Source organism: Coenobita brevimanus, chromosome 110 (assembly GCF_032717465.1).
Source record: "Coenobita brevimanus isolate Jiangsu-jjx chromosome 110, ASM3271746v2, whole genome shotgun sequence".
Taxonomy (NCBI): domain Eukaryota; kingdom Metazoa; phylum Arthropoda; class Malacostraca; order Decapoda; family Coenobitidae; genus Coenobita; species Coenobita brevimanus.
Window position 1 is genome coordinate 27,184,522 of NC_137063.1, and position 20,003 is coordinate 27,204,524.

At 41.7% G+C, this 20,003-nt stretch overlaps 1 protein-coding gene across 1 annotated transcript in view; it reads left to right on the plus strand.

Moving 5' to 3' along the window:
* The window catches only part of msps (msps cytoskeleton-associated protein 5), a 608,635-nt gene that overhangs the window by 165,308 nt on the left and 423,324 nt on the right, over positions 1-20,003 (plus strand). The window lies entirely within an intron of this gene.

Below are 20,003 nucleotides of genomic sequence, written 5' to 3' on the forward strand. Positions count from 1 at the left end.
CGCTTCCTATCACATCCACATCAACACCACAATGCTCCTTTATATCCGCATTCGTCAGCCTGTCTCTCCATGTGACTCCACAGGCTCCTCTTAAATAACTCATTTCCACTGCTCTCACTCTTGACTTGTGTCCTTCCAACAACGTCCAAGCTTCACTTCCGTACGTTATAGTTGGTATCACAATACTGTCATGTAGTAACTTTTTCACTTCCATGCTCACTTCCCTGTTTCTTATCACTGCTTTCAAAGAACCAGCAACTTTTCTTCCCTGCTGTACCCTTTCAATCACTTCACCCTCCAAACCTCCATCCTTACTCATCACACTACCCAAGTACTTAAACGTACTCACATTTTCCAATTCCTCACCATCCAACCTCACTATACATTCACTGACTTCACCTCTCTCAAAGACCATCACTTTACTCTTCCCTACATTCACCTTTAGATTCCGTTTCTTACACACTCTCCCAAACTCATCCACCAAGCCTTACAGCTCCCCTTCGTCTTCACTCAACAACACAGTATCATCTGCAAACAACAGTACAGGGAGTTTCCAAACACTATCCTCTCTCACCAGGGCCACTCCAACATCCACTACCCTACCTTGTACCTCTTTTATTACCCCATCCATGTATAGATTGAACAACCATGGAGACATGACACATCCCTGTTTCAAACCAACTTTCAAAGAGAAAAATTCACTTAGTTCACCATCCACACGCACTGCAGCCTTCACACCATCATACATACTCTTCACAGCATTCAACAACTTCCCATCTACTCCATATATTCTTAACACTTTCCACAATCCTTGTCTATCCACCCTGTCATATGCTTTCTCCAAATCCATGAAAGCCACATACAACTTCTTTCCCTTCTCTAGAAACTTTTCCACTAAAGATCTAAGAATGAATATCTGATCTACACAATCTCTTCCCTTCCTAAAGCCTCCCTGTTCTTCTCCAACTAATTTCTCTGTTCTTTCTCCAACTCTGTCAATAAGTATCCTACCATACACTTTTCCTATTATACTAAGAAGACAAATGCTGCTATGATTACCACACACTTCTCTTTCCCCTTTTCCTTTGTACAAGGGGATAATTATACCTGACTTCCAATCCTCCGGGACTCTACCTTCCTCCCAGGCCACTGTGCACATCTTCCACATCCATTGTACTACTCTCTCTCCCCCGTGGTTCAGCATTTCACCACACACTCCATCAATTCCTGGGGCTTTCCCAGATTTAACTTTCTTCATTGCTTCCACAACTTCTATCCTACTGATTTCTTCCTGTCTTCTTACCTCCCTCCTTCTCCCAGCCATTCCCCAGCCACTTATACTTGCATTACTTCCATCCTCTACGTTCAACAAGTCCTTAAAGTGTTCTCTCCATCTGCTCACTTTTTCTCCCTTCTCCACTAGTAATCTACCATTTTTATCTTTCACTCCTCTGCTAACTTCACTTCCACCCTGCCTTACTCTTTTCACCTCTTTCCAGAACATTTTCTTACAGTCCCTCCACTTTACACTCAAATTCCTTCCAAATTCCTCATCCACTATCTTCTTACTCTCTCTTACTATATATATATATATATATATATATATATATATATATATATATACATACATATACATATACATATATATATATTATATATATATATATATATATATATATATATATATATATACATAGGTTGTGGTAGATGGGGGCACTCACCATCCACTCACTTGATGTACTATAGTGCTGCTCTCGGGTGTCTGCCCTTTCCTCTCTTCCATCCTTCTTTCCTTCCATCCTCTTCTGTCTTTCTTTCCTTCATTCATTTCTTGTCCTTCTGCCTACGGGTGACTTTACATTCCCTTTTCTGTCTTTTGTTCCTTCTTTCTTTCCTCTTCCTTCTGCCTGTGGGTGACTCTACGCTGAGTGACAAGCCAAATAGTTTTCTGTACACCAGGAAACCATTTACTACACTGGGTGGTAACCATATAACCAAATTTTTGCGCCTATAGGTTTAGTGGGTAATTATTGTGCTCCAATCAGATTGAGGCAGTGAAGGTTCATATCCAAGGGGTGATTGAGGTTGATTGCTCATGTAATGCCACTCAGGGATGAGTGAGGCTGGTCAGTCTCATCTTAAATGTTGGGACCAACTGCCTAGCGCCGGGCTTCTGCACTCCTCATGGGGCAATGTAAGATTGGATGATGGATATATATATATATATATATATATATATATATATCCACTGTGGTACAGTGGTAGAGTGTGCGTTTCGTACACTGGTTGACCAGGGTTCGCGCCCCACTAGGTTAATAAACTTTGGGAGTGTTCACCCGGCCACGTACTGCATTGGTGGACACAAGCGGTGCTGTGGTTGAACCAGTGTCGCTTACCGTAAAGTATGCTTGCATCCAGTCGGCTTGCGTGGGCCGATTACACTTGGTTCACAGACTATACAGACATCCAAAGCCACTCCAACACTACAATTACACTTAGAAGCACTTCTCACCCTACATACAATCTCTACCAGACAGCCTAAGCTACTCGGTAGTGATACATTGGCTGTATCGTCTCGACTTCGGTCGGGATAGGCCGGTCCTGCAGTGGATACTCAAACGGCTGATGATATATACATATATATATATATATATATATATATATATATATATATATTGTCTATATCCATCCATCCATTATCCAGTCCTGTGTCGCCCCATGAGAAGTGTAGGAACCCAGGGCTAGGCAAGTTGGTCCTGACATTGAAGATGAGTGTGACCTGCCTCACTCATCCTTGAGTGGCATTACATGAGCAATAAGCCCTAACTACCCCTTGGATGTAAACCTACACAGGCTGAATCCAGCTGGAGCACCTTAATCCCCTTGTGCACTATGACGCAAAACGAGTCAAAGTGCTTTCAGTCTGAGGAGCAATCGATGACAGACTATGATGCACTTTCCATATAAATCATCGTGAAAACTTCTTCTGTGGCTGATAGTGCGTCAGATTTTGGTGAGTCATAGGTTAGGGTGGCTGTCTCTGAAGCAAACATATGGCAACACTGTGAAGCCTGTCACAAGGACAAGCAGTCTATTATTAGCTCAGTGTCCTCTTGGCAGTCGGGCGAGGAGGGTGTGTTAACGCTCGGCTGGCCGTTTTATTCCTCATTTTCTGTTACGTCACCTGTCCATACCTTAAGTGTATTATAGTGATAGTGTTTTATATAGTGCAGTGTGTCTGTGAAGGTGGATATGTGTTTTTTATATATTTTCAGAGATATCCAAATTTCAAGTTTATAACACCATTCCCTTTCAATATTGAAAGTAACCATGATGGCAGGGAAAGGGTTATCCGAGGAGGAGTACCTGAAATATTTATTCAGTGAAACTGAGAGTGAGAAGGACACACAAAAATTCTGGGGAGAGTGATTTTGAGAGTGACTGGGGTGAGGAGGAGAGAGAGAGAGAGCTAATCCTTCCCCCAGGCTGTGTGATAAACCTCCCTGTGCAGTCAAGGCCACCTCCATTTTCGCCACCACTATCACCATCACAACGAAGACAGCTGCTTCCTATTGCCACCCCTGTTCCACCTCCCCACCGGAAACATAGAGCTCATTACCCCCACAATCACCCTATACTCTCACTGCACTCCAACCTGCCCACATTTCACCACCCATCCAAGATACATCTGTCTCATCTTCCCCCACCAAATCATCAAAGTCACTGTCCCCTTCAGACTTTATTCCCCCTGAATTTCAACCATCATCATCAGCAGCAGCAGCACCACAACCATCTCCACCACAACCAGTTCCACCACAGCCATCTCCATCACAACCATCACCACCACAACCATCACCACCACAACCATCTCCACCACAACCATCTCCACCACAACCATCTCCACCACAAGGTCCTCAGCCATCTCACACACATAGGCTGTGATCGTACCTTTCCTCCTCTGCAGCTCCATCTCTACATTCTGGAAGCATTACAACACTGATAGAGTATGTGAGTTACCAGCTTATTTGTCTAGTTTTTATACTATGTATATATAAGATATAAAGGTGCCTGTTTACTATATTCTCATAGGGTATGCAGTACAGTCCCAGCAATCCGGTATCCAGACAAACGGAATTCTCAGAACAATGGGAAAATTCAAGGGCTGGTCGCACCAATTTGAATGGACCGCCAAGCCGCCGTTTTGTTGCGTGTCACGCGAGGCTGTGTGAAGTCGGACAAAGCAAGGTGAAGGCATTTCCAGCTTTTGTAAATCTTTAGTATTGGAATGCGAAACAACCGAACTCAATGGCCTCACACTTCCAAGTGAGCGGGCTCTGCCTGCATACCACAAGACCCTTCCAATGACGTCACCACTCGGAATGTAACAAGTGCGTGCGCACACACACACTAACAGCAATATGCACTAACACTCTCGTCCTCTCTTCTTAATTTGTTGAAAGATCCCAAGGACAAAACTGAATGGATTATTGGCATCCTGTACACACTATGTATCCAATACATAGACGTTTGTTTAAGCACCATTAAAACCCAGTCAGTAACCACATACAGATATGTGGTGTCCCTTGAAGTATTATAATCCTTCTAGTCCTGGCTGACTGCTGCACGCAGCCGGTCAGTCAAGGCACCCTTCTTGGTGAGACAGTCAGCCAGTTGTTGTGATGTATCCACCCAAGACACTTCATCAATCTCCCCTCGCTCCAACATGTCTTGTAATACAGCAATATCAATGCTCAATCTTCTGTCTTCTACACTATAACAGGAGTCCAGGGCGTCCACCAGACTCTCGTTATCAACGAAACACTTGATCTTGAAAGCTGCACATCCAGAAACCTCATGCAATATGTTTGCGAGATATACAGCAGTTTCAGCACATTCAAGCAGCTCTAACATTTCAGCAGATAGAGTAGATTTGACGACTCGCCTGGTCTTTCTAGTCAGCCAGTATAAGGGACATCTCGCCCCACTAGCATCTCGTAGTAAGATCACAAAGCCTCCCTGAGACCCATTACCTACAAGGTTGGCAAAAGAGGCATCTGAAAAGTCACTCTATATAACATTCATCGAGTGGTCCCATTCTTGGAATGTATAGCTTCACGTTGTCAGTCTTCACCCTTGTGATCACCTTGTTGAGCCTAAGCCAATCTGCTACGGTAGCTCGGTTGCTAGTCATACTCAACTCACACACATCAACGGCAATATCTGGTTGAGTGTGTGTGGCAGTCCAATTGAGTTGCCCAATTAATGCTCGGTACTCAGTATTCTCAGACTCAGACAGCTTTCCTGATTTTACTGCTGCACGATGTCTGCTCAGCGTGACTGGTTTCAAAGACAAAGCGTACTGGAACTGGTCAAGCGTTATGCTGCCATCGCTGTTGGAGACGACATGTAGACCAACGCATTTGAAAACTTTGATTCCGAACTGCCGATGAGGAATATTTGGCTCAAACTGTTTATCACCTGCTGCTCGAACTCACGTGTACCAGCCCAAATGAAATCATCGACATAAATGCATATAATGCCTTCGATCTTGCCACTATTACTCCAAGAGAACAGTGCTGAATCCATGGGTGACACTTTAGCTCCGAGACTCAACAGCTGATCTTTAACGTGCAGGTACCAACACCTAGCAGCATCACAAAGGCTGTGAACTGTTTCCCTTAGTCTCCATAGCTTACCGTTTGCATATTTGGGCGGAGGATGTAAATGAACAACTCGCTCAATGTCGTTATCTTGCAGATAAGCGGCTTTCACATCCATAGCGTGGCAGTCCCATTGGTTGGTGGAGGCAAAAGAAAATGCCAAACGCACAGCCTCTTTTGAGCATGTAGGAGAGTCTTTCCGGAGAGCCACTGTGTCTTCCTCAAATCCTCTGGCGACTAAACGGGCTTTAACAATCGGCTTCTCATTTTTCATTTTGTGTGTCACAACTCATCAAACCGTTATGGCATCTTGCCCAACATCATCTACTTCCTCATACGTGATTATTCTGCCAGTTTGTAATTTCTTTTTCCTTTGCGCATAATATGTCCTCAGAGTTGAAAAGAACAAGCATCTCTGCTTCATCATAAACTACTTCCCATGTGCTAAAATCATTTTGCAGATCCACTGAATCAATATTGCCATCAGAGTCCCTCTTCAAATTGTAGCAGTGCTTGTACTTTCCAGTGGCTTTACCCGCCTGACTCACAATCCTTCCAGTCACCAACTCTCCAGTTTCTGAATGTATTCCTTTTATACGCTGACCTACAGAAACCTTGGGAGGCTCCTTAACCGGAAGAGAAACTGTGGGAGGCTGATCATCCAGGATTGCACCATTTTCTGACTCATCATCCGGTTGATAGTCATTCAGTACTTGCGAAGAATCGTCATTAGGCTTCTCTTGGACCACACTGTTCTTCTCATAACTACTGACGCCGTCTCAAACTGTAGTATTTCGTTCTGGAACACGTGCTAGACGACACACATGCACTCGCACGTAGACACTGCCGTGTCTCACCAGAATCTGTTTTCCATCTCTGCCTATGACAATTCCAGGACCATGCCATTCATGACTGTTATTTTTTTAGTAGAAAACCTCATCTCCATTTTGGATGTCGTTTAAGTCACTCGAACATATGTTGTGCCGCAGAGCCCTAGCCAAACGTTCACCTGATTCAGTCTTTATAAACTCTTGTCTTGCTAAATGAAGAGCGTTCAAATTGTCCCTCACAATTTTTGATGGTGATGTATGTTCCAAGGCTGGAGGATCATTTACATACACATTAGGCAGGCCAGGGTTTTGACCAAAAACAAGTTAGGAGAAAAACCTGCATAGTTGGTGAGAGCATTTCTTGCTGATACTGCCCAAGCCAAGGCCACATCCAAGTCGCACTGGCTATCAGCCATTATCTTCCTAACAATGTCACCTATGACTGCATTTTGGCGCTCACATACTCCGTTGCTCCATGGACTCTCCGCAGACGTCGTCATGATCATGATATTAATGGCCTCTCCCAGTGCTCATATTTCAGCATTGTTGAATTCGCATCCATTATCTGTAAGAATTTTTCCAGGTGCGCCAAACAGAACAATCCAACTCTGAAGTACTCCTTTGATAATGGTGGTTTGCACATTTGTTGGCAATTACTATCGCGGTGCAGTACTTGGTTGCCAAATCATCAAGGACTAAGAAATAATGCCTTCCCCAAGCTTTCAAATCCATAGCTGTGGCTTCGTCATGGGCAAACTGACTATGGGTCGGGGCTTAGCTCTCTTGTACTTACAACAGACTGTACATGCATCAGATACATCCTTGATAGCTTGCTCCAGTTCTGAACTTTTAATTCCAGCATCTGTAATAAGTCTGATTAGTTTTGCTGACGTTGGGTGTCCAAATTGCCTGTGAAGCTTTGAAGCTGTTTTTTCTACATCACCCCCAAGGGATGCCAGTGCGATTGTTTCATAAAACTATCTGCCTAGTCACAACGAAATTGGAAGCAAGTAATGGCCTGAAGATGAGGACATCAATTTAACGATAGTTCCACAAATTTTGACCTAGTCACTCTCAAAATTAATCACCATTTTTGCTTTTTTCATGGAATGTTTTGCCCAGCAGCAAGGGAATATTGCAGCTCACCACAGCAGTCACAATGGTTGCACACATATTTCCAATGTAGCAGGACAGAGTAACACGTTTGAGGAAAGAAACTGACACCATCAGCGAAAGTAAACTTGAGGATGACTTTTCTTCTTTTATAGCTTCACATTCGTAATCACTGAGCTCACTTAGATAGCAATTGATGCATTCAACTCCACATACAGTTGTAGAGCACCTTGTGTCTAGAACAGCACATCCCTTAGATTCTTCTACTAGCGTCTCTAATTTACCTCTACTAGCTTTATCATCCGCATAGCCCATAAATAATGACAGATGCACTGTTTCATAATTTTCTTCTCGACTGCCTTTATTTTCGTATGCTTCCAGACAGTCACGTGCCCAATGAAATCGAGAATCACATACTAAACACCTCGACACCTTACCATCAGGCCCGAGCGGGTTCTGCCTTCTGCCGGTGGATGAGCATTGGGAAATTCTAGTAGACACAGTTGAACGGTCATCACCACGACCTCGATCACGTACTGCAACACCCCAAAACCTTGTCCTTCCTCGTTGAGTACCCCTAACGTAAAACGTTTCCTCACCCCCGACTTCATCACTCCAAAAATCTGGTTCACTCTTCACCTCACTGGCAGACACCGATGCATTGTTCTGCCTGCAAATTTCCCCAGCAAAAATACAATTCAGGACAGATTTCATATTTTCGTAAGTTACCTCAGTTATCACAGACATCACTAGTTGTTGCTCACTATTTGAAAGTTTGCATGATGCCAGAAGCATAAAAGCCATCACAGAATTCGGTCGTTGCATGTCCTGCTTCATAAATTTAAAATAAACATGCACGAATTCTGCCACGAACTTACGAATGTTCATATCACCAGGTCTTCTGAAGTTGTACGATTCATGAAAAGCTGCAAACTGCCTACGTCCTTTGTCCACGAGAAATAAACCGTCTGATTTATTCAACAAGGTCTGAACACCATTATCGTCTTTCAGGTCAGCAGCGTCATTTTCTGAAGACGCCACCCTTGCTCTTCCTGACAGTGAAAGGTGAATGGCTAGAGCCTGCTTTTTTTTCGGTAAGTCCGTCAGTTCGCACCAAGTGTCGATGTCCTTCTTCCAACTCTCATAGGCAGAATCATTTTCAAGTTTTGGAGGCCACTTAGTTGATCACGACGCCATTATGCTTGAACCACGCTCTGCTACCAGTATTAGAGTGTGAAACACCAGAACTCACCGGCCTCTCACTTCCAAGTGAGTGGGCTCCGCCTGCATACCGCAAGACCCTTCCGATGACGTCACCACTCGGAACGTAACAAGTATGTGCGCACGCACACACACTAACAGCAATATACACTGACACTTAGTAAACACTCTTAACCAGCCCTCCTTTCCCCCTCTTTCCCCTACTTTAAATCGGTCATCCTCCATTCCCTCCGTAAATCACGAATCTGCTTTTACCACCAGACAGTAAACAAACTCTCTTGCTGTTGTGTTGCTCTGATAGATGGTAATTTCTACACTCCAAAATGCGTGAAGAGCAAACTAAATGTAAGCATGTTGTGCTTACCTTGAAACAGAAGCTGGACATATGCAATAGACTTGAAAAAGGCGAACACTATAAAACACTGATGACTGAATATAGTGTAGGAAATTCAACGATTAATGATACCAAGGTAGGGCAGTGCATGTGGGGGTGGCTCTAATGAACGAGGGTGAGATTTGGAAGATTCCGGTGTTGCTGTTTGCTGATGATACAGTATTGTTGAGTGAAGATGAATGGGAGTTGCAAGGTTTGGTGAATGAATTTGGGACAGTGTGTAGGAGGAGAAAGGTGAAAGTTAATGTAAACAAAAGTAAAGTTATGGTGTTTGAGAGGAATGAAGTCACAGAATGTACAGTGAAGTTGGATGGTGAGGATATGGAGAATGTGAGTGCATTCAAGTACTTGGGTAGTGTGATGAGTAAGGATGGAACTTTGGGGGATGAAGTGCGTGAAAGGGTACAGCAGGGAAGGAAGGTTGTTGGTTCACTGAAAGCAGTGATGAGAAATAAGGAGGTACGTATGGTAGTTAAGATGTCACTTCATGATAGTATTGTGATCCCTACCCTGACGTATGAAAGTGAGGCGTGGACCTTGCAAGAGGGGAACAAGTCAAGAGTGAGAGCAGTGGAAATGAGCTACTTGAGAGGAGCATGTGGAGTGACATGGAGGGACATGTTGACAAATGAAGAAGTGAAGGAACGTTGTGGGGTGGATGTGGATGTGGTTGAGAAGATTAGGAGAAATACACTGAGGTGGTTTGGACATGTGGAGAGAATGGAGAATGAAAGACTGACTTAGAAGGTGTATGTAGGTGAGGTGGAGGGAAGGAGAGGGAGGGGTAGACTGAGGATGAGGTGGAGGGATGGAGTAGAGAGGTATATGAGGGAGGGGGGGGGTGAGTTGGGGGGAGGGTAGTCAAATGGTGGGTGACAGAACGACTTGGAGGTGTTTTGTCTGCGGCCGCCCTTTGCGGGATTAGGACGTCGGGCTATAGATAGATAGATGATACCAAGGCCCAATTATCCAAGCTCAAGGAATTTTTCGGGAGTTTGGCGAAAGCTTTGCCATTCCTCTTGACATCTCAAAGGCTTTTGATCAAGTCTGGTATAAATCTTTAATTTCCAAACTGCCCTCTTACGGTTTCTGTCCTTCTATCTGTGCCTACGTTGCTAGCTTCCTTTCTGGTCGTTCTGTAGCTGCTGTTGTAGATGGCCATCGTTCTTCTCCTCGATCTATCAACAGTAGTGTTCCTCAGGGCTCTGGCCTATCACCAACTCTCTTCCTTTTATTCATCAATGACCTTCTAAGCTGTACATATAACCCTATCCGCTCATACGCTGATGACTCCACCCTTCACCTTTCCATTCGGATCCCGCAACGCCCATCTCAACAGTTACTTTAACAAATAAGGGCTGAGGCTATGGTACACTTAATGTCTGACTTGGCTCGTATCTCTGACTGGGGTAAAAATAATCTTGTTTTTAATGCATCTAACACTCAGTTCTTACACTTATCAACCCGTCAAAATCTTCCACAGGTATACCCACTAATGTTTAATAATATTCAGCTTAATCCTGCATCATCCTTGAACATGCTTGGGGTTTCATTTACTCGGGACTTATCTTGGAAAGATCATATTACATCTCTTGTAAAATCTGCTTCCAAGAGATTTGGTGTGCTAAGCTGACTCTGTTCTTTCTTTACCCCTTCACAATTGTTGACTCTATACAGGGGTTTTATCCGCCCCTGTGTGGAGTACAACTCTCTTGTGTGGGAATGCTCTCCACATACAGCTCTTCTCAATAAGGTGGAGTCAAAGGTTTTTCGTCTCATTAACTCTCCTCGTCTTACTGACTCCTTTCAACCTCTATCTCTTTGCCGTACTGTTTCATCTTTATCTCTCTTCTCTCGCTGCGTTAATGGTCACTGCTCCTCTGAACTGTCTGCATGCATTCCTCCACCTCTATGACGGGCGCGTAGCACCCGTCCATCAGCAAACTCTCATCCCTTTTCTGTCCAACTCTCTAATGCAAGAGTTAACCGTTACTCCCAGTCCTTCATTTATGCAACAGGTCAACTCTGGAACTGTCTCCCTCTGTCTGTATTTCCTGCTGCCTATGATCTCCAGTCTTTCAAACGCAGTGTGTCCAGGCATCTCAAAATGAATGGATCTTGAAATTGGCTCTCTCTTGTATTTTGTTTTTCTCTTGGAGGGAATTGTTATTGTGGGCTCATGGCCTTTGGTTCCTTCTTCCTTGTTTTTTAAAAAAAAAAAAAAAAAAAAAAAAAAAAGCACACATTGAAAAAAGGCTTACTCTTCATAGTACAAGTGGTTTTGCTTAGAAAGATCTAAGGGAGCACCTATTTCTGGTCCTCATATACAAGAAGAAGCTCGAGAGTTTTACAGTAAAATGAATATGGAAGTCGAGTGTGATTTCAGTATTGGATGGTTAAATCGTTTCAAGGACAGGCATGGAATTTGTAAACCAGACATCTCAAGAGAGAGCAAATCAGCAAACGCAAATGTCAGTGCGTTTTTCTTCCTCGCTGACCGACTGTAACTTGCACCACATAAATCATCTTAGAACGCATATGGGCTGGTGGAGATGGGGAAAAAAAAAAATGAATCGGAAAGTAGGTTTACATTGTTGGAAGAAGAAGAAGAAAAAAAAAATGCTTGCACTTCATATCTACATCATGTATTTTGTGCAAAATAGCTGATTGGTGAGTGAGGGGTGGAATGGTGGGCTCTGGGACAATTCGCCATTAAGTCAATTTGCCGTCACAACAATAACAAGACAATTTGATGTCATTAATGAAGGCCGCTATGGGTGATGCTAGAATTTAATTTAAAAGTTACTACAGCGAGGACGAAACAAGTTAATTATTGACTAAATGTGCAACTAATAAATAATATCAAAAGCCTACGCTATTGAACATAGACTTTGATGGATCCCCCTGAAATATAGTTATTAAAGTATTGATTAATAATAAGTATATTTATAGAATGATGGGGAATCGTCCAGGGTGCGAATTGTCCTGATGTAGAATTGTCTGATGGTGAATTGTCTCGGAACCGAGCGGTGGCAGTCAGGTGGTGAAGAAATATAGTTGGGGTTGGGACTGTAAGCAAAGCTCACATGGGGCACAGGTGTCGTGATAATTCTACAGTACAGTCTTAACATCACTTCACCAATAAATATTCAAGATTTTATTTCTTTCTTTTTCTATTTTTATGAGTTCCATATGTACAATGAATAATTCGGTAGTTAACAGTAGACTTTTGCATTTTGCAATACTGAAGGCATTGCATGCTTGTGCGTTATGACCATGGTGTGTGTTTATGAGGCAGTTTTTCAGGTGGAATCTCTTAGTGTGGCCCCTGATGTGAATGTTGAGTACGTGAGTTATATTTACTGCTCTGATAGCCTTTGTACAGATTTGATTTGAATATCAGAAATACGGGAAAAATCTGTAACTGGGAAGGTAAATTTCCCCAAGCCTCCCAGTTAACTTGGATTGTACTGTATGTGGTGCACTGCATTGTTTTTCTCTCAGGCATTTTACTTAGAAAGTATAGGTTGCATCAAAAATCCGAAGAAAGCACGAGCAAGCTGATGATTTTTTATGCATACTTTTGTAGAGCAAAATACCTTAATGTGCAAAGTGTTTGGGGAAAAGTTTAGAAACACAAACATACGCAGCTTATAGGCAAGAGCTTCCGTGCTGTTACCCTGCCCAATCCGTCCTAACTGTTCAAAATTTTGTTTCTCAATAACAGTAAGGGTTATAACAATTTCTTTTATATTATGGGCTTCCATTACCTGTGGGCTATGAAACCATAAATAATTTATGGTAAAATCTCAAATTTCGATGGGCATATGTTCCTAAAAATCACTGCGAAATTCATATCACGAAATTTAAACTGAACTTCTCATGGAAAAAATTAGTTTGGGTCGGGGGCCTCCGAACCTAACTCCCTAAAATCATGATTTTTTGCTCACACCTCCTGTAAACTTTATGAACTATAATTGTGGTTAAGTAACTGTAGTTCTGCATTGTATTGCCATACTGTCAGCAAGTGTATACTTGGTGTATTTCTGCCCGTTCCTGGATTGCCATTTCTCCTTTGACAGCGAAGATTTAAGAGATGCCAGGCTGCTCTTGTACATTACCATTGCTACCCAACGAACCACTCTTGCTTGCCTTCTTGAAACTGGTAAGATGCGACAAAATTACAAAGAAAAGACATACAACTAAATTGCAGTGAAATGTATGTCCACATATGGAAGGTACAGGATGAAAGTGCAGCACTTGGCTGTAGAGGGCTGTCTGCTGGCAGGACAGTCGCAAGATGGCCGCCGACAACAGAGCATCGCCTTGCACACGGCTTGTTGTTGTTGGTGCCTACTCTCATCCGGGAGCTCTTGTCCTTAAACAACATGACTATTTTTTTTCTCAGTCTCTGTTGTTCATTTCTATGTTGCGCCTTATATTCATAATTACCGTACTTCTCTTCATTTCAGTATTCTGCCTACTGTATTTGCAAACACCTGTAATTCATTTTGTTTTAGTATTTCTACTATTGATTCTCATCCTTTAATTTCTCATGTTATATCTTCGTGTTGTTAAAGTACAGTACTGATTAATTAATGATAAGTATATTTATACAGTAGAATGACAGGGAAACGTCCAGGGTGCGAATTGTCCTTATGGGAAATCGTCCATGTTTTGACGGAATTATCTGACAGGTGAATTGACTTGACGGTGAATTGTCTTGGAACCATATCATCGTATGCTTCATATACTGTATGAATAAATGTTGTTGATTTTCATTCTCTTCTTGACACGTCACATACGATATTAGGTTAGGCTCATAATTTTTCTTATAATTTTCCTTCACTTCAAGCATTTTGGTTCGCATCAAAAATATTATCTTTGCTTATTTTGGTTAGAGTCTAGCCCTGACAGCACATGTCACATATAATATTGGGTTAGGTTCATACTTTTTCTATAATTTTCCTTCACTGCTAGTATTTTAAACTTGTAATAATCTCTACTCCATGTTATATAAGCTTGCATTACTCTCGAAACGTCTACATTTTACTAGTATACTCGTGACGGGCAACAGTTGCCAACTCAGACATCAAAACATGAAGAGTTGTCTCACATTACGTAACACTAAATCATTTACCATACAAACTTAAACTACATAATTTAACAAGCAGTCGTTTAAATAAAACATTATTGTTACATCCCAGTCCCCACACTGCCACAGGCTCCAACAGCAGTAGTACAGTACAGGAAGGATGTTGCCCAGCAGGTTGTTCTTCCTATGGTCAGCCTTAAGGTGTACAGTACACAAGATCCGCTGAGGTGAAAATAAACACTGGCTTCTTAACCCCTACACCGCGGGCTTGTTTACCAATGACTTGCGTGTCCCGCGGGGTTATTTGGGCTCCGACAGACTCTCAAAAAATATTTGCCAAAAATCAGTTATTAGTCCTAGAATAATAGAATTACATATGCTTATGGCACATACCTTCAGCTTTCTCTGGAAAGATTGTTGAGCCTTTGTCGGTTACCGTAGGACTTGTGGAGACCTCTGAAGTAGGGTAACGAAGTCTCCACTTTACACTTCCCGACAACCCGTAATATGATTACCACAGCCAGATACAAACACTATAAACACTATTCTACAATTTTCAAGTAGTTTGGGATCCATACTAAAAAAAAAAACCCACTGTGAAAGCAATGGAAATTACGAGCGCGTCTGATCGTCGCACTGGCACTAGTTCGCTCTTGGTACTCTGTCATTTATTATTCATAAAACCCCTCACACTTTATATTTCTATTACTATATAACACTTATATTTATCTACAGTCTTTATCCATAAGTTTCCTTCAGTAGTATTAGTTTATTGTCACTGTAGGGATTCAATTTCTTTCAGTAAAATACGTAGCATTCACTTTCTCGTCCTGTATACTGGCATTGAGAGTGAAGGTCACTTTCATCTTCACTCTCATAACTCATAGCATTCAGACATGCTAGAGTGAAACTTTCACTTTCATTACTCCTAGGGTATATACTGGTATTCTTATAATACTACTCATTTACATTTCTATTTACGTTCTCTATTTTATTTACGTTATTTACATTTCTATTTTATTTACACTGTGTTATGCACTGTCACTTGAAATAACTTATAAAACTATTTTCCATTGTTCACGTATATTTACATTCATTACTTTCACTTGCTGTTTACACATTATTTACAATTCCACTTGCACTGTTTTACTCAATAGAAAGATCGTAGTCACTCTTTTATCAATTGTCAGCCCTTTACCTCTTTCCACACGAGGTTTAGTAGGGGGTAAAGGTCACAGGGCCCTTTGTATGGGGGTGAAAAAAGGCCTTGAAGTCAGCAAGAAGAAACATACGTACCCTCGCTTTGGAAGATGAGAGTAAACTGATAACGGAGGGCCGGGGTGGAGGCCTGCTTAGGGGTTATTCAGAGTTACCAATATTAGCTCTTGAAACAGCTATGTCTAGCACTGAAATGATTGGCAGGAAATCTAGACAATACATTATAAATTAGGTAGTTCCAGGTGAATGTAAATATCACTTAGGCTTCTCCCTTCCCTCCTTACATGTATATTTATTACGAAAATAGATTAGAGGCCTACTTAGGAGATATATATTCAGAGCTACCAATGTTAGCTCTTGAAACAGCTTTGTCTAGCACTGAAATGATTGGCAGGAAATCTAGACAATACATTATAAATTAGGTAGTTCCAGGTGAATGTAGATATCACTTAGGCTTCTCCCTTCCCTCCTGACATGTATATTTATTACGAAAATAGATTATAGGGCATATTTCAAGGGGAAAAAAACAGCGAAAATTAGCGAACGAGTGCACGTGAGGTGTTGTCAGGTGATAATTAGCCAATTCTAGGTGTATGGCACTCTCACTTACCTTATTTCTTTCTTGTATATATTATTTGGTATAAGAATAGGACATAGGGCTTATTTCAATGGATGAAATCAGTGAAAAATTCCAGGGAAGATTTACTTAGCGTAGCACGGCCGGGCAGGCGAGAGGATAGGGTAATGGAGGGGGGATAGGGAGGGGAGTCAAGAACGGGGAGAAATGGCTAAATTGTCAACAATGGATGGGAGTACAGATGAGATTAGGAGTGCTGACTAGTGTTGGACATTGGCAGTACTGATAGATGATACAAGCCCCCACTTGGAAGCCCGGGTGAATTCAAAATAACACAGAATCACAAAAGCGATGCCCCGCTGTATGATCCCTTGCTCCCAAGCGTCACGAAAGTGATGCCCCGCGGTTAAGGGGTTAAAGTTCACTGTCTTTATTTTCCAAGTAATTCCACTTAATGCTTTTCAACTTCTCTTGAATGTTCTCACAAGCACTAGAGCTATACACACATTACCGATTGCAGTTACACTTAATGTTTAACAGCACTTCGCAGTTAGTACACTTAATGCTTGCTAACACTTCACTTATTACCCAAGTACTGATAATAATCTTCACTGACAGTAATTACACTTAATACACTTCACTGTCTTCTCAAGTTCCAATGATATATAAACTTCAATAACCCGTCACTGTTTGCCGCTGTTTTCACAAGTACCGAAAGTATACAATCTTCACTGACACCACACTACGCTAAATTCAAACTAAAACCGACTTCACTTCGCTCAAACTGACCTGAAACCCAACTAAACTTGTAATAATCTCTACTCCAGCTTATATAAGCTTGCATTACACTCGAAACATCTACATTTAACAAGTATACTCTCGACGGGCAACAGTTGCCAACTCAGACACATCAAAACATGAAGAGTTGTCTCACATTACATAACACTCTAAGTCATTTTACCATGTGAACTTAAACTACATAATTTAACAAGCAGTCATTTATATAAAACATTATTGAGAAAAAGCACATTAAATTAATGCATAACTTATGAAATAACTACTCTCACAATCAGCCGGCCAACTGGCAACTCTGACTCGTACAGATACGGGAACTACTGTACACGAGACTCAGAGAATGTACGAGACTATCTAACTGCAAATCTCCCTTCATAACAATATTATCTTTGCTTGTTTTGGTTGGAGTAGAGACTACCTAACTGGCAAATCTCCCTTCATAACAATATTATCTTTGCTTGGTTTGGTTGGAGTAGAGACTACCTAACTGGCAAATCTCCCCTCATAACAATATTATCTTTGCATGGTTTGGTTGAAGTCTGGCCCTGAGAGCATCAAAATACATAACTTTGCATCAAAAAGTAGGGTAGGCAGACCACTCCAAAATGCATCAAAATTTGATTCATCGAATTCTAAACTGTCAAAATTTGAGATTTTACTGTACTTATATGTTTATTACAGTCTCAGTCATAACATACAAAATGATAAACAAATCAGACATTTTTAAGCGATTTTTTTCATTTTTTTTCTTTTTACTCAAAAACTATTGGGCGTATCAAAATGCCTAGGTGCTTATAAGAAAGCTCGTGAAATTCTGCATGTAGGCATGTACTTTGCAATCACACGTCCCAGGAAAAATTATGTGCACTGATGTTGGGAAAGTTATTAGAAGCTAGTTTTCACCTAAATAAGGTTTATTCTCACTTCATTTATGGATTTTTTTAAATTTTTTTTTTATTTTTTTTTTAGCATAAACATCAGCGAAGATGATGGGCTACTATTTATAACAATATAAGCATTTTCTGGGGGCAAATTTGGCCTTAGAATTTTTTTTCTTTCCGCGCGAATAGAGGTAGCCTAAGCAGGGTTTTCGTTTTGTTCCCTGGTTTACCAAAAAAAAAAAAAAAAAAACTAAGGCAAGCATGTGAATATGTGTTTTTGACTAATTTTGATATGCTTAATTCAAATTTCTAAACAGTTTTGCTCTGTCACCTCTAGTTTTTTTTGCTTTCACATATACCTTTTTTTATTATAATGCATATATTTATAACATAATGAGTTTATGTCATATATTATAATGGCATATTACAGAACGAAACAAAACAGACACAAAACACTGACAGAACTAAATATTACCATTACTTGGATATAAGCATATACAGTAAAAGTCCAATATTTCGTCATCCAAATCCCCGGCAAATCTGACATTTCGGCAGTTTTGAGAAATAGTCCCATTTACGAAAATCACTGATCGTTCGGCAGATTCTCCGATTTTTTTCGTCAGTCTTGAAATTCTCCATGAGGCTCGCCAGCTAGCTACCCGCCTTTACCCGCCTTAGTGAGTGAGATAGTGAAAGTGATGGAACGAGTCTACCACTGCCATGAAGCTCAGAGGCTAGCTCTTTCTCCTATAGCATAAAGAGAGGACAAACATGTAGTGAGTCTAGCATGGGAAAGAGAATCTGTTTCGCCATTCTTCCGCCATTCTTCCGAGTTGTTGCCGTGCTGCTGCCGACTTCTCTTGATTCTTCTGTGTGCTTTGTGAACTTCGTACCGAAATACCTCTGAAATTACTATTTGAGTGTGCTGTAAGCACCGTAACATCAGACAGGAGCTTTGTAACACCTGAGTGGACCAGCCGTGTGTTGTGAACAGTATAAACATCTTCTGCGTGCTTTGAAAATGGCCTCCACGTGTGGAAAGTTAACTGGTGTTAGCAAGAAGCGTACACATAATATGTTGACTATTGCTCGGAAAATTGAGCTGTTGAAAAAATTAGAGGCTGGCATGAGTAGGAAACAGATTATGGATGAGTTTAACGTAAGCTCCTCTGCTCCCTCCTCTCCATCACCAACAGCAGTCTCTGAACCTCAAGCTCTACTGCCGCAACAACAGGGAGAAGAGTCCTTAGAGCCTGTTGCAGGACCCTCTACTGCTGGGGACTTCTTCCAGCAGTAGCAGACTCCAGTCAACCCCTTCTATTGTACATATGTAAATAAGGAACCTACTATAAGTTTAGGTAAGTGCATGTGAACTTGTAGGCCTACTGTACCATTACATTTATATACAGTATGTTCACTAATTTCTTTATTTTTCATATTCATGTATAGTACTGTATTCATTACAGTATTGTACAGTATCAAACAGTATACAGTACTCTCTCCAAACACATTTGTAATGATGTGAGTAATGATGATAGTGTTCACCGAAACATATAAGTTACTGAGTGGGTAGGATTTTCGATAATTCGGCAATTTTGATATTTCGGCACTTGCCTGGTCTCATAGATGCCGAAAATTCGGACTTCTACTGTATACACACCATAGTACTACAGACAGTCAGAAGTGAGTTTTTTTGGACGATCTGGTGTACTTTGCCTCCGGGATGTCGCGCAGGAGCATCCAGCAGAAGTCCCCCATCATGCTGGGGTTCCACTTGCTTTGGTAGTTGCTCTCCATCTTAGTAATATCTTGGTGGAACCTTTCCCCATGTTCGTCACTTACTGCTCCGAGGTTCTGGGGGAAGAAGTTGAGGTGGGAGTGAAGAAAGTGAATCTTGAGAGACATTCGGCACCCCATATCCTGATAAGCCTGCAACAACTTCTCGACACGCTCTTGGTAATCTAGTGCCCATGTGTTACCAAGGAAGCCAAGGCAGGCTACCTTAAATGCTTCCCATGGTCTCAGTTCCTTCAAGGTGAGCTTCCCCTTGAATACCTCATCCTTCAGCACCTCCCGGATCTGAGGTCCAATGAAGATGCCCTCCTTGAGCTTAGCAGAACTGAGAGCTGGGAACAGAGTGCACAGGTGTTGGAAGGCAGCGCCTTCCTTGTCCATGGCCATCACGAAATTCTTCTTAAGGCCAAGCTTGGTATGAAGAG